Consider the following 15,405-nt stretch of genomic DNA (forward strand, 5'->3'; position numbering starts at 1 on the left):
TGGTTGATCTTCATGGAGGGCTACAGTTGCGGCCTTGTTGTCTTTGGTTGAGGCTGCCACACCGTGCCCCTCGCCATTATGTTGCCTGTGGGCCTGCAAACCTCCAGATCTCCTTCCTCCACTTGGCTCAGCTCCCTGCTTAAACTCCTCACTGCCCAGAAACAAACTGCTCACTCCTTCTGTGTCCCTGCCCAAAACTGCCCTGCTCACCTCAGATCTCCTGGTCCAGTCATACTGTTTTTTTTTAAATTTCTTATCTCAATCCAAATCAAGGTTAGTTCTTTGTTTGATTTTTGTGGGCTTCCCCCAGTGATTGTTGTCTCATTGTTTTTAATGGGCTCACATGTTTATCATTGTCTTCCTGCCCCCGTAACTAGTCTTGAACTGAAAGCCATTGTATGTGTGGAGTATTGAAGGATTCGCATAATTGCAGGTTGTGGTCTTCCTGCCTTAGTAGTTAGTAATGATTATTTATGGAAGATTTTGATGGGCTTTAGTTTCGTGTTGATTGTTTTAAAGGGCAGAATGCATATTCTGTCTCCCCTCGTTGTCTGGTTTCAGGTAAAAGTCCAAAAGTCATATCCTTGATGATATGAAAAATGTGGGAAATTTGAGAACCCTTCAGCCCCCACTGTGATACTTAAACCTTGCTTCAAGTATCATAGAGGAAAAAAGAAACAAAATTCCCAACACTCCATAGTCAATCTTCCCCTGTAATTACCTATCTAAGATCTCATGATACATACATTCCCCATTCATTAAAATGTGGTGTACATAAGCATACATAGGCAAAATACAGTTAATTGCATACATCCAAACATTTAGGGGGTCCAACACCCCACTTGGTGCACATACATTATATTAAAAGAAAACAACATGTAAAAGCCTTTCTTAAAAATAACCGAACACAAAAAAGAAACAACAAACTTTATTCAGGAACATAAAAAAAATATGAAAGGTTTAAACAGGTGTATCTCTCTCCACCTTAGCATAATGCTTCTTCCGGGTCCTTTCATTTTGGAACTCTAGGATTTTGCCTTTTCCCTTGCACTGAGAGCACAACAGGTACAACACTATTCCCAGCTGGCAAACCACCAGGATGTGGGAAACCATTCTGACCCATGAAAGGACCTCTATGTTTTCGAAAATGTCCCACCAGGTTGGGACTGTGATACCTTGAATCTCTCCCTCCATCTTGTATGTTTTCTGTTCCAAAGTATAGAAATACTTTTGTGATAAGTCTACAGCTTTTAATAGTTTAGTAAGATGTTCTGGTAGAGGGGGAATTTCGTAACCGAAATGTGTGACAGCTCTGCAGGTTGGTAATGTTTTCCCCAACAGTGAGGTGAAGAGTGGAGAGTTCAGGAATGGGGACAATCCATTCCTAGGCTACTTGAACTTCTGCCTCGGGTTTAAAACAAAAACTGCTGTCTCTTACCAGACACTGGATGTACTGTCCAAACTGGTAGTGGGGTGCACTTATGGTGACACAATATGTGCCACCCCCTATATATGCTACCTGTGGGGGAACAAGGCCTTGTGCCATTACCTCCGTGGTACAGTTTATAGGCCATGCATCAGCAGTTTTAAACCCGCACTGTGGTCTGGAATAGGCGTTCAAGTGCTGGGGACAGAGTACTACTTGTGCTCCCCAGCTCCAGCACCCAGAGAGGTCTGTACTTGTCATCATGTGCTCCCACTTCATGAGGTAAGGTGGGATCACTGCGAAACAGATGTATGCACCCCCTTGAATGACTCCAATGTTCTCCACCCTATATACCGATGCAGGTCGGGCTGTCCCACCCTTGACCGGCATCCTCACTAGTAAACCCATGATGGTGTGGTTGGAGTGCCCACAATCTACTGGGACAGGGTAGGCTTGAGAGGCTAGGGAGAACTGACACGGGCTTAGTGAATTCGCAAATGGGTGGAGGGCTGCGAGGTGCTTGTTGCTGATCCAGGAGGGGACTAAACCTTGCTTTAAATCCTCCAGGTTGCTGCGGCCCTCATTCAGTGCAGCCTGGTTTGATGCATTCCTATCCTCCCAAATGAGTGCATTTACTGTTTTGGCGTGCCTTTCCAACTCAGCAATAATCTCCTTTAAATGGACCGTCATGGCCTGGTCCTGGTGTAGCTCTGAGCCTATCACTGTTTTCTCCTCTGTAAAGATTTTTCGTAATTTTTTTTTTAAACTGTTTATTTGTGTCTGCAATTCTATGTCATCCAGAACGTTTATCAAAGAGGATTCTGTATTTTATGCTGTGAAAACGTCATTCCAGGTTCCCCTTCTTTGTCTCCCCGCATTGCTAAAGTACTCAGTGTGGGTAGGGTACAGTTCTATAAAAACAAAAAACTGCAGATGCTGGAAATCCAAAACATAAACAGAATTGCCTGGAAAAACTCAGCAGGTCTGGCAGCATCGGCGGAGAAGAAAAGATTTGATGTTTCGAGTCCTCATGACCCTTCAGCAGAACTGGGTGAATCCAAGGAGAGGGGTGAAATATAAGCTGGTTTAAGGTGGGGGGGTGGAGGGGGGGTGGTTGGGTGGGGGGAGAGAAGTGGAGGGGGTGGTGTGGTTGTAGGGACAAGCAAGCAGTGATAGGAGCAGATCATCAAAAGATATCACGGACAAAAGAACAAAAGAACACAGAGGTGTTGAAGTTGGTGATATTATCCAAACGAATCTGCTAATTAAGAATGGATGGTAGGGCACTCAAGGTATAGCTCTAGTCGGGGTGGGAGGCATAAAAGATTTAAAAATAATGGAAATAGGTGGGAAAAGAAAAATCTATATAAATTATTGGAAAAAACAAAAGGAAGAAGAAACAGAAAGGAGGTGGGCATTGAGGAGGGAGTTCAAGATCTAAAGTTGTTGAATTCAATATTCAGTCCGGAAGGCTGTAAAGTGCCTAGTCAGAAGATGAGGTGCTGTTCCTCCAGTTTGCGTTGGGCTTCACTGGAACAATGCAGCAAGCCAAGGACAGACATGTGGGCAAGAGAGCAGGGTGGAGTGTTGAAATGGCAAGCGACAGGGAGGTTTGGGTCATTCTTGCGGACAGACCGCAGGTGTTCTGCAAAGCGGTCGCCCAGTTTACCTTTGGTCTCTCCAATATAGAGGAGACCGCATTGGGAGCAATGAATACAGTAGACTAAGCTGGGGGAAATGCAAGTGAAATGCTGCTTCACTTGAAAGGAGTGTTTGGGCCCTTGGACGGTGAGGAGAGAAGAAATGAAGGGGCAGGTGTTACATCTTTTGCGTGGGCATGGGGAGGTGCCATAGGTGGGGGTTGAGGAGTAGGGGGTGAAGGATGAGTGGACCAGGGTGTCCTGGAGCGAACAATCCCTACCGAATGCCGACAGGGGGGATGAAGGGAAGATGTGTTTGGTGCTGGCATCATGCTGGAGTTGGCGGAAATGGCGGAGGATGATCCTTTGAATGCGGAGGCTGGTGGGGTGATAAGTGAGGACAAGGGGGACCCTATCATGTTTCTAGGAGGGAGCAGAAGGCGTGAGGGCAGATGTGTGGGAGATGGGCCAGACACGGTTGAGGGCCCTGTCAATGACCGTGGGTAGAAAACCTCGGTTAAGGAAGAAGGAGGACATGTAAGAGGAACTGTTTTTGAAGGTAGCATCATCAGAACAGATACGACGGAGGCAAAGGAACTGAGAGAATGGGATGGAGTCCTTACAGGAAGCGGGGTGTGAGGAGCTGTAGTCGAGCTAGCTGTGGGAGTCGGTAGGCTTGTAATGGATATTGGTGGACAGTCTATCACCAGGGATTGAGACAGAGAGGTCAAGGAAGGGAAGGGAAGTGTCAGAGATGGACCACATGAAAGTGATGGAGGAGTGGAGATTGGAAGCAAAATTAATAAGTTTTTCCAAGTCCCGACAAGAGCATGAAGCAGCACTAAAGTAATCATCGATGTACCGGAGAAAGAGTTGTGGAAGAGGGCCGGAGTAGGACTGGAACAAGGAATGTTCCACATACCCCATAAAGAGACAGGCATAGCTGGGGCCCATGTGGGTACCCATAGCCACACCTTTTATTCGGAGGAAGTGAGAGGTGTTGAAGGAAAAATTGTTCAGTGTGGGAACAAGTTCAGCCAGACGGAGGAGAGTAATGGTGGATGGGGACTGTTCTGGACTCTGTTCGAGGAAGAAGCTAAGGGCCCTCAGACCATCCTGATGGGGGATGGAGGTGTAGAGGGATTTGACGTCTATGGTGAAGAGGAGGTGGTTGGAAACTGGAACTGGAAATTGTTGATGTGACGTAAGGTTTCAGAGGAATCACGGATGTAGGTGGGAAGGTACGGGACGAGAGGAAAGAGAAAGGAGTCAAGATAACGAGAAATGAGTTCCGTGGGGCAGGAGCATGCTGACATGATCGGTCTACTGGGACAGTTCTGTTTGTTGATTTGTTGAGGCAGAAGCGGACCGTCCGAGGTTGGGCGACTATCAAGTTGGAAGCTGTGGGAGGAAGATCTCCAGAGGAGATGAGGTCAGTAACAGTCATGGAAACAATGGCTTGATGTTCAGTGGTGGGGTCATGGTCCAGGGAGAGGTAGGAGCAAGTGTCTGTGAGTTGATGCTCACCGTCCGCGAGGTAGAGTTCAGTGTGCCAGAAAAATTTATTAATTTTGCTTCCAATCTCCACCCCTCCATCATTTTCACGTGGTCCATCTCTGACACTTCCCTTCCCTTCCTTGATCTCTCTGTCTCTGGTGATAGACTGTCCACCAATATCCATTACAAGCCTACCGACTCCCACAACTAGCTCGACTACAGCTCCTCACACCCTGCCTCCTGTAAGGACTCCATCCCATTCTTTCATTTCCTTCGCCTTCATCGCATCTGTTCTGATGATGCTACCTTCAAAAATAGTTCCTGTGACATGTCCTCCTTCTTCCTTAACTGAGGTTTTCCACACACGGTCGTTGACAGGGCCCTCAACCGTGTCCGGCCCATCTCCCGCGCATCTGCCCTCACGCCTTCTCCTCCCTCCCAGAAACATGATAAGGTCCCCCTTGTCCTCACTTATCACCCCACCAGCCTTCGCATTCAAAGGATCATCCTCTGACATTTCCGCCAACTCCAGCATGATGCCACCACCAAACACATCTTCGCTTCACCACCCCCCCCCACCCCGGCGCCATTCCATAAGGATCGTTCTCTCCGGAACACACTGGTCCACTCCTCCATCACCCCCTACTACTCAACCCCCACATATAGCACCTCCCCATGCCCACGCAAAAGATGTAACACCTGCCCCTTCACTTCCTCTCTCCTCACCATCCAAAGGCCAAAACACTCCTTTCAAGTGAAGCAGCATTTCACTTGCATTTCCCCTAACTTAGTCTACTGCATTCATTGCTCCCAATGTGGTCTCCTCTACATTGGAGAGACCAAACATAAACTGGGCGACAGCTTTGCAGAACCCCTAGGGTCTGTCTGCAAGAATGACCCAAACCTCCCTGTCGCTTGCCATTTTAACACTTCACCCTGCTCTCTTGCCCACATGTCTGTCCTTGGCTTGCTGCATTATTCCAGTGAAGCCCAACGCAAACTGGAGGAACAGCACCTCATCTTCCGACTAGGCACTTTACAGCCTTCCGGACTGAATATTGAATTCAACAACTTTAGATCTTGAACTCCCTCCTCCATCCCCACCCCCTTTCTGTTTATTCCCCCTTCCTTTTGTTTTTTTCCAATAAATTATATCGATTTTTCTTTTCCCACCTATTTCCATTATTTTTAAATCTTTTATGCCCCCCCACCCCCACTAGAGCTATACTTTGAGTGCCCCACCATCCATTCTTAATTAGCACATTCATTTAGATAATATCACCAACTTCAACACCTCTGTGTTCTTTTGTTCTTTTGTCTGTGACATCTTTTAATGATCTGCTCCTATCACTGCTTGTTTGTCCCTACAACCAACCACCCCCCTCCACTTCTCTCCCCCCACCCAACAGCCCCCCCCCACCCCCTCCCCACCTTAAACCAGCTTATATTTCACCCCTCTCCTTGGATTCACCCAGTTCTGCTGAAGGGTCATGAGGACTCGAAACGTCAACTTTTTTCTTCCCCGCCGATGCTGCCAGACCTCCTGAGTTTTTCCAGGTAATTCTGTTTTTGTTTTGGATTTCCAGCATCCGCAGTTTTTTGTTTTTATCTCTTTGTTTAATTGACTGCCACTGCTCTTCAAGAAATGCCTACCTTGAAGAAGTATTGTTTATCTCTGCAACAAGATTTCCGAATCTCTCTTTTGCCTTGTTCACCTTCCTTGCTTTCTATTTCCCTCCTGGTGTTTGACAAGGTGTTTAGTAAAACCCGCTTTCACAGCCATATCTCCTTTCTCAGTGACCGTCTCCGTCTCCAACTTACCCCACGTGGATTTCAACTGAAATTCCATCCCTCTTGTTTCGAACCCACCCAGGATTACAGGTATCTCCGGGACATAAAACGTTTCTCGGACTGCTGTTCCCGTCACATTCTGAGATCCACACTCAGTGCCATGCGCCTCCATATGAACACATTCGACTTCTCCCTCCAGCAGCACCGCCATACCCTTTCACAAAGCTGCGCGTGCCCCCAGTTTCATTTTATTCTTCATCTCATCCGACGCCTCAACAAGAAATTTTTTCTCTTTCTCTTAAGTGCTCAGGAACGCAAACTCCAACAACTCATCAACACAAACACCCATCTAGGACCCTCCACCCCTGCCTGTCCCTCCGTCCCCACCCCATCTTCCAATCACAGACCCAGCCGTGTATTCACTATACCCCCTGACATTCCCCTCTCCGATGCTGGACATTCAGTGCTCAGCAAAGGACTTAGTTTCATACCCTTACGCCCTCATCTCAATGAATTTCAGGCTCAGCACGATGCTGAACTCTTCTTCTGCCGTCTTCGTCTCCGGGCTCACTTCTTTGGGCAGGAGTCCTCTCCCCGTTCAATGGATCCTTTTAACCATCTCCAATATTCTCCCTCCACCTGGACCCCTTCCTCTGGATTCTTACCTTCTCTTGAGCTTTTCATTGAGAACTGTCAGCGCGACATTAGTTGTCTCAATTTCTCTGCTCCTCTCACCCATTCTAATCTCTCTCTCGCTGAACTTAGTGCACTCCATTCTCTCAGGTCCAATCACAACATTGTCATCAAACCCATTGACAAGGGTGGTGCTGTAGTTGTCTGGCGCACTGATCTCTACCTCGTGGAGGCTGAGCGTCAACTCACAGCCACTTCCTCCTACCTCTTCCTGGACCATGACCCTACCACTGAACATCAAGCCATTGTTTCCAGGACTGTGACTGACCTCAGCTCCTCTGGAGATCTTCCTCCCACAGCTTCCAACCTGATAGTCGCCCATCCTCGGACGGCCTGCTTCTACCTCCTACCCAAAATCCACAAACAGGACTGTCCCGGCAGACCGATCATGTCAGCTTGCTCCTGCCCCACGGAACTCATTTCTCGTTATCGTGACTCCCTTCTCTCTCCCCTTGTCCAGTCCCTTCCCACCTACATCCGTGATTCCTCTGACACCTTACATCACATCAACAATTTCCAGTTCCCTGGCCCCAACCTCCATCCCCCACCAGGATGGTCTGAGGCCCCTTAGCTTCTTCGTCGAACAGAAGCCAGAACAATCCCCATCCACCACTACTCTCCTCCGTCTGGCTGAACTTGTTCCCACACTGAACAATTTCTCCTTCAAATCCTCTCACTTCCTCCAAATAAGAGGTGTGGCTATGGGTACCCGCATGGGCCCCAGCTATGCCTGTCTCCTTAGGGGGTATGTGGAACATTCCTTGTTCCAATCCTACTCCGGTCCCCTTCCACAACTCTTTCTCCGGTACATCGATGATTACTTCAATGCTGCTTCATGTTCTTGTCGGGACTTGGAAAACTTTATTAATTTTGCTTCCAATCTCCACCCCTCCATCATTTTCACGTGGTCCATCTCTGACACTTCCCTTCCCTTCCTTGACCTCTCTGTCTCAATCTCTGGTGATAGACTGTCCACCAATATCCATTACAAGCCTACCGACTCCCACAGCTACCTCGAATACAGCTCCTCATACTCCGCTTCCTGTAAGGACTCCATCCCATTCTCTCAGTTCCTTTGCCTCCGTCGCATCTGTTCTGATGATGCTACCTTCAAAAACAGTTCCTCTGACATGTCCTCCTTCTTTCTTAACCGAGGTTTTCTACCCACGGTCGTTGACAGGGCCCACCTCCCGCGTATCCGCCCTCACACCTTCTTCTCCCTCCCAGAAACATGATAGGGTCCCCCTTGTCCTCACTTATCACCCCACCAGCCTCCGCATTCAAAGGATCATCCTCCGCCATTTCCGCCAACTCCAGCATGATGCCACCACCAGACACATCTTCCCTTCACCCATCCCTGTCGGCATTCTGTAGGGATCATTCTCTCCGGGACACCCTGGTCCACTCCTCCATCACCCCCTACTCATCAACCCCCACCTATGGCACCTTCCCATGCCCTCGCAAAAGATGCATCACCTGCCCCTTCACTTCCTCTCTCCTCACCGTCCAAGGGCCCAAACACTCCTTTCAAGTGAAGCAGCATTTCACTTGCATTTCCCCCAACATAGTCGACTTTATTCATTGCTCCCAATGTGGTCTCCTCTACATTGGAGAGACCAAACGTAAACTGGGCGACATCTTTGCAGAACACCTACGGTCTGTCCGCAAGAATGACCCAAACCTCCCTGTCGCTTGCCATTTCAACACTCCACCCTGCTCTCTTGCCCACATGTCTGTCCTTGGCTTGTTGCATTGTTCCAGTGAAGCCCAACGCAGACTGGAGGAACAGCACCTCATCTTCCGACTAGGCACTTTACAGCCTTCCTGACTGAATATTGAATTCAACAACCTTACATCTTGAACTCCCTCCTCCATCCCCACCCCTTTTCTGTTTCTTCCCCCTTCCTTTTGTTTTTTCCAATAATTTATATAGATTTTTTTCCCACCTATTTCTATTATTTTTAAATCTTTTCTGCCCCCCCACTCCCACTAGAGCTATACCTTGAGTGCCCTACCATCCATTCTTAATTAGCACATTTGTTTAGATAATATCACCAACTTCAACACCTCTGTGTTCTTTTGTTCTTTTGTCTGTGACATCTTTTGATGATCTGCTCCTATCACTGCTTGCTTGTCCCTACAACCACCCCATCCCCCTCCACTTCTCTCCCCCCACCCAGCCCAATCCCCACCCCCCCACCTTAAATCAGTTATATTTCACTTCTCTCCTTGGATTCACCCAGTTCTGCTGAAGGGTCATGAGGACTCGAAACATCAACTCTTTTCTTCTCCGCCGATGCTGGATGCTGCCAGACCTGCTGAGTTTTTCCAGGTAATTCTGTTTTTGTTGTAGTGTACAGTTCTATTTTGTCTACACTGGCAAAATCAAACTCTTAGAATTCCCTGAACTTTTCTCTTAACAGGGCCTGGTATAGCTGTTCTGTCTCCTTGGGGCACCACTCACCACTCAGGTAAGTATACCGCTGTGAGGTTTAGAATCATGGAAACTACCGCATAGTGTACCCCCTGGTATAGCACCTTTTCTTCCAGCACTAGCACCAGCCCATTCTCTGGTCCCTTGGTGATGACAGGGCACTTCTCCATATTTGTCCTTAGTGTAGGGGCCATGGACAGGGGCTTTTGGGCATGTGCCACGAGTTCCGTGGCCTTCACTGAGGCTGGAGAGGATGGAGTTATGCAATGTGTACGTGGGGATCCCATTCCACCCCCTTCCCCTTGTCCAGCCACACTGTGGAAAAGATAATGGATACGCCCATGGGGCAGGTCTTCCGCGATCCCCACATGCAGATATAGATTCCCTGTTCCGATTTCCACCACTTGTCCCAGCACATGCTCACCTCCCCATGGTTCCCAGTAATGGTCCAAAGGGTGTCGTTCCCCAGTTGCTGCCAGTCAGCTGTACCATCCCCCAAGTCTCTGCTCAGCTTCCTAAGCCACCACCACCTTCCCAGGGGAATCTGTCCTCTGCAGGTCAGGCACACGCGTTTCCCCTCAGTGACCCCGACCCGTGTGGCCACAAGCTGTCTGCTGGGACAGGGGAGGGAGTCCTCCCCGTAGGTGAACCTGGTCTGATGGGAGTTAAATCCCAGCAACCCTGGCCATCTTCCCACATGGAATAGGTAGTGATCTCCTCCACATTACCATCGCTGCCCCTCGTAGTCATAACTGGTGCTCTTTTCCCTGAGCTCCCAAAAATGTGGGAGTCCTCCACGTCACCTCGCCTCCCAGTGGCCATTCCTATCAGGGTGAGTCGGATTATGCCCCCCATCCTATTGAAATCCTTTCTGTAGGGAGACATACGAGCATACAGCCAGGTCCCGAACAGATTCACTGGCTTGGATAAAGCATAATCGAGTCTTGCAACCTCGACTCAATACAAACACTCTTAAACAATAATACTTAAACTACCAACCACCTTTTTTAAAATTTAACTAAAACACCCAAACTTAACAATCTCAAAATTAAATAACAGAAGCTATGTACATTCGTCGCCTGTCCCTGGGCAGTCAAGTTAATCCCTGTTCGGGCTACAGCACACTACTCCCTTCGGTGTGGCCTCCCTGTCCTGTACCTTTGGTCCCTCGCAGCCTGTGGCTGTTGGCTGGGGACCTCTGTCCTCAGATCGATCCCTGACTTGAGGGGCTGCCCTTTTAAACTGGGGAGTCGGTGACCACGCTTTCTTTAGCTGTGGCATTCGTGGGGACCTTTTAGGGACTCTGGACCGAGGAAGCTTTATGGCATATACTATGGGGCTTGCCTTATCTTCAATGCCGTAGGGCCCCATGTATAATGGTTCTAGGCTGCCTACCCGAGCAAAATTCCTAACCATAACTGGACTCCCCTATCCCCCACTCGTGGTGCGTACGGGGTTCTAGCAGCAGTCGGTTACTCCGATGCTGTTTTCCCATGTTGCTAGCAGCCTGACAGTGAACCTGTTTAAGGTGTTCAAACAGATTCCTGACAAAGCTGTCCCGGTTCACTTCTCTGAGCTGACCCTCCGTGAGCAGCGGGGCTAGCACATGGGTGGGGATCCACATAACCCTACCAGTCATGAGCTTGTGTGGGGAATACCCCGTACTTTTTGACTGGCTGGCTCGGATCCCCATTAGGACTAACGGTAAGACTTCTACCCACTTTCTATGTGAGTCTACTGTCTCTTTCCTCAGCCTTTCTTTCAAGGTTCTGTTCATCCTCTCTACAATCCCTGAGGGCTGTGGGTTGTGTGCAATGTGCCATTTCCCCTCTATGCTAAGTACCATAAGGGCATTCTGCATGACCTGCCCAGTAAAGTGGCTCCCTTGGTCGGACTCCACGTATTGTGGTAGCCCCCATCGTGAGAACACCTCCCTGACCAGGATCCTGGCTGTACTCAGAGCCGTGGCTGTTCGGGAGGGGAAGGCTTCTACCCACTTTGTGAACACATCCACCAGAACTAGGTAGTACTTATAGCCTCTCTGGGTGCTGGGTAGGGGCCCGGTATAGTCGACCTGGATCAACTACCAAGGTCCCTCTACCCTCCTGATGTGCCTCATAGGTACCTTCTTTTTGTGCGGGTCAGGGTTGTTAGCAGCACGCACCAGACAGCTGGCACAGACTCGCGAACATCTTCTCTGAGTCCTGCCGGGTGGTCTCAGGCCCGGGATGCCCCGCTCCTGGACTCTCATGGGCCAGTTGAAGGAATTCCCTCCTGTGCTGCTGTGGTACTACCTATTGTTCTCCCCTAAACAGCATTGTCTCCCTTTACAGAGAGGGCTGCTGTGCTGTAAGAGCCCTCTACCCTTTTCCCTTCTGCCACTGCACTGAGGACTGCCTTGAGGACGGGGTCTTGGGTTTGGACAATCTTAAGGTCCGGGGTCAAAGCTGCCCCTGCAGTCCCCCGTGTCCCATTCCTATCCGTGACTGCTGCTATAGGACGGGACCGATATGGGTCCCAGAAAATGCCTGTGTGGGCACCCTCCTTAGCTAGCACGTCGGCCTGCCGGTTGCCCTCACTCCGGGGTTCTGCGGAGGAATGGGCTTTCACCTTATGGTTCCTCTCCCACTGCTGCTAAGATTTTCTCCAGCAAGAGGTTCACTGTGAGGGGTCTCCCGTCAGCGGAGGTGTATCCGCAGTGGGACCAGATGACCAGGATGATAGTGGGGGATTCAGTGATGGTATGCCACTGAACATCAAGGGGCGATGATTGGATTCTCTCTTTATTGGAGAAGGTCATAGCCTGGCACTTGTGTGGCACAAATGTTACTTGCCACTTGCCAGCCCAAGCCTGGATATTTTCCAAGTCTTGCTGCATTTGGACATGGACTGCCTCAGTACCTGAGGAGCTGCGAATAGTGCTGAACATTGTGCAATCATCAGTGAACTGATCACTTCTGACCTTATGATGGGGGGAAGGTCATTGATGAAGCAGCTGAAGATTGTTGGATCAAGGACACTACCCTGAGGAACTCCTGCAGTGATGACCTGGAGCTGAGATGACTGACCTCCAACAACCACAGCCATCTTCCTTCGTGCTAGGTAGGACTCCAACCAGCAGAGAATTCTCCCTGATTCCCATTGACTGCAGTTTTGCTAGAACTTCTTGATGCCACTCTGTTAAATGCGGCCTTGATATCAAGGACAGTCACTCTCCCCTCACCTCAGGAATTCAGCTCTTTTGTCCATGTTTGAATCAAGGCTGTAATGAGGTCAGGAGTTAAGTGGCCCTGGCGGAACCCAAACTGTGCATCAGTGAGCAGGTTATTGCTAAGCAAGTGCCACATGATAGCATTGTTGATGACCCCTTCCATTATGTTACTGATGATCGCGAGTAGACTAATTGGCCGGGTTGGATTTGTCCTGCTTTTTGTGTACAGGACATATTTGGACAATTTTCCACATAGTTGGGTTGATGCCAGTGTTGTGGCTGTATTAGAGCAGCTTGGCTAGGGGCACGGCAAGTTCTGGCGCACAAGTATTCAGTACTATTGCCGGAATATTGTCAGGGCCCATAGCCTTTGCACTATCCAGTGCCTTCAGCTGTTTCTTGATATCACATGGAATTGAAATGGAAGTGAATTGAATTGGCTAAAGACCAGCATCTGTGATGCTGGGGACCCCAAAAGATGGCGGAGATGGATCATCCACTCGTCACTTCTGGCTGAAGATTGTAGCAAATGCTTCAGCCTTATCTTTTGCAATGATGTGCTGGACTCCTCCATCATTGAGGATGGGGATATTTGTGCAGCTGCCTCCTCCAGTGAGTTATTTAATTGTCCACCACCATTCACAATTGGATGTTGCAGGACTGCAGAGCTTAGATCTGATCTGTTGGTTGTGGGATCGCTTAGCTCTGTCTATGTGTGCCAAACAGCATAAGCAGCAAGTAGTCCTGTGTTATAGTTTCACCAGGTTGACACTTCTTTTTCAGGTATGCCTGGTGCTGCTTCTGGCATGCCCTCCTGCACTCTTCATTGAACCAGGGTTGATCCCCTGCCTTGCTGGTAATGGTAGATTGGGGGATATGCTGGGCCATGAGGTTACAAATTGTGTTCGAGTTCCATTCTATTGCTGCCCACAGCGCCTCATGGATGCCTCGTCTTGAGTTGCTAGATCTGTTTGAAATCTACCCTATTTAGCACAGTGGTGGTGCCACACAACACGTTGGAGGGTATCCTCAATGCGAAGGTGGGACTTCTGTCTCCACAATAACTATCTGGTGGTGCTATGGGGGGTGGGTGGGAAGGGATGGGAGGTGTGATGGGGGTTGGTAGGAATGGGATAATTATGAACAGAATCCTGCTCCCAGGTTTCACGACCAATCACAGAATGCAAACATGATTAAGATATCTCTATTTAAAATGACCCTGGCAGGGTTGAGATTGGCTTCATGGCAGGTCTTCCACTGAGGTTAGAGCCAGAAGAAGGATGGATGCCTGATGTGAGAAGGTCCTCTCCTCTCTCCAATTCTCTATTGTTTCCATGGAAGTCGTGTTGCGGGCTGTGAGGACCCAAACAGCTGTATTGTCCTCCCTGGATGAAAGAAAGATGCCAAACAGGCCTGGATGGAAGTAACTGAAGAGAGCAGAAGGAGTGTGTTGCCTCACAGCTGGATACAGTGCCCCAATATATTCAATGACTTCATCAGGAGAGGGAAGCTGAGTGACATGCTACCTTCAAGGGCAAGGCTCTCACTCTGATACCTCCAGTCTTCTCCTGCACGGCACTCCTCAGACCAACACATGTTTCAGCTCCATTCACTCATCTTTCTTGAGGCATCTCCTCACATTCTCACCTGAATATCCAACAATAACAGTAACCCTCATCTTATTGCCATGCAGCACCTATCCCTCATTGTCGCTCTCCACAAATGTTATCATTCCATCCTCTCCAAACTCTCAATTTTTCACTCATAACTCTCAGCTTTGTCTCCTTACAGGGGAAGAGAATGCCAAGGAGAGACAGAGGACCAGGGATTGCCCTCTAATAATAGCCACTCTGATCACTGTGGATGAGGAGACAATGAAGATTGGGAGGGTGGAAAAGTGCATGACCTTTGGTAATGGAGAGATGGGGGTCTTCCAGGTAACTGGTAACAGGAGTATATATCACACTGCCGCATGTTACATGACAATCACTCGTGTGAATTTGCTGTCACCATTAACTGAAATATGAGCATCTGCGCAAGAATGGTTTTGAACCATCTTCTCATGTCAGTCCTAATTCAGAGATGGCACTACAGAATAATAGGAATGGAGATTCACTTGCTTATAACCATTTCATTGCCTTCATTTATTTGATAATGTTAATTAATCATAAGCTTTAAGTCTCTATTGTCCAATCATCTTCACTGTCGCCTCCTGCCTTCCAAATGGCCACTGGCCATGAGGGGATATGTGACTAGAATAGAAGACAGACAAAGGATGTGAATGAGGTGGAGGGATTAATGATTTAGGAATGATTTCTGTTTGGGGGCTTGGGGATGGGGATGGCAGCAGTGCGTTCAGCATTGCTGTGCGGTATCACTTTGCACACCCGAACTGTGCTTGTTTAAGTCTGTTGAGGGCTTCTCTAGCAACTAGGTGAGCAGCGGAGGCACCCTGGCCACCTCAGGCTCCTCCTCCTCTTTGTGCTTTTCCTTCTTCTCCTCCTCCTCTTCCCCTCCAAGGATGCAGCTCCAGAACTCTCTACAGCGCTATCTTGTGTAAAGCACTGCAGACCTTGTTGGTGCATGCTGAAGGCCTTAGATCTGCCAGGGCACCTGAATTGCATCTTTGGCAACCCAATTACTTACTCAGTGGTCACCCTTGTGTTAATGTGGGTCAGGTTGTACCTTTCCTCTGCATCAGTGGTTGGGCTCC

Source organism: Carcharodon carcharias, chromosome 9 (assembly GCF_017639515.1).
Source record: "Carcharodon carcharias isolate sCarCar2 chromosome 9, sCarCar2.pri, whole genome shotgun sequence".
NCBI classification, from domain to species: domain Eukaryota; kingdom Metazoa; phylum Chordata; class Chondrichthyes; order Lamniformes; family Lamnidae; genus Carcharodon; species Carcharodon carcharias.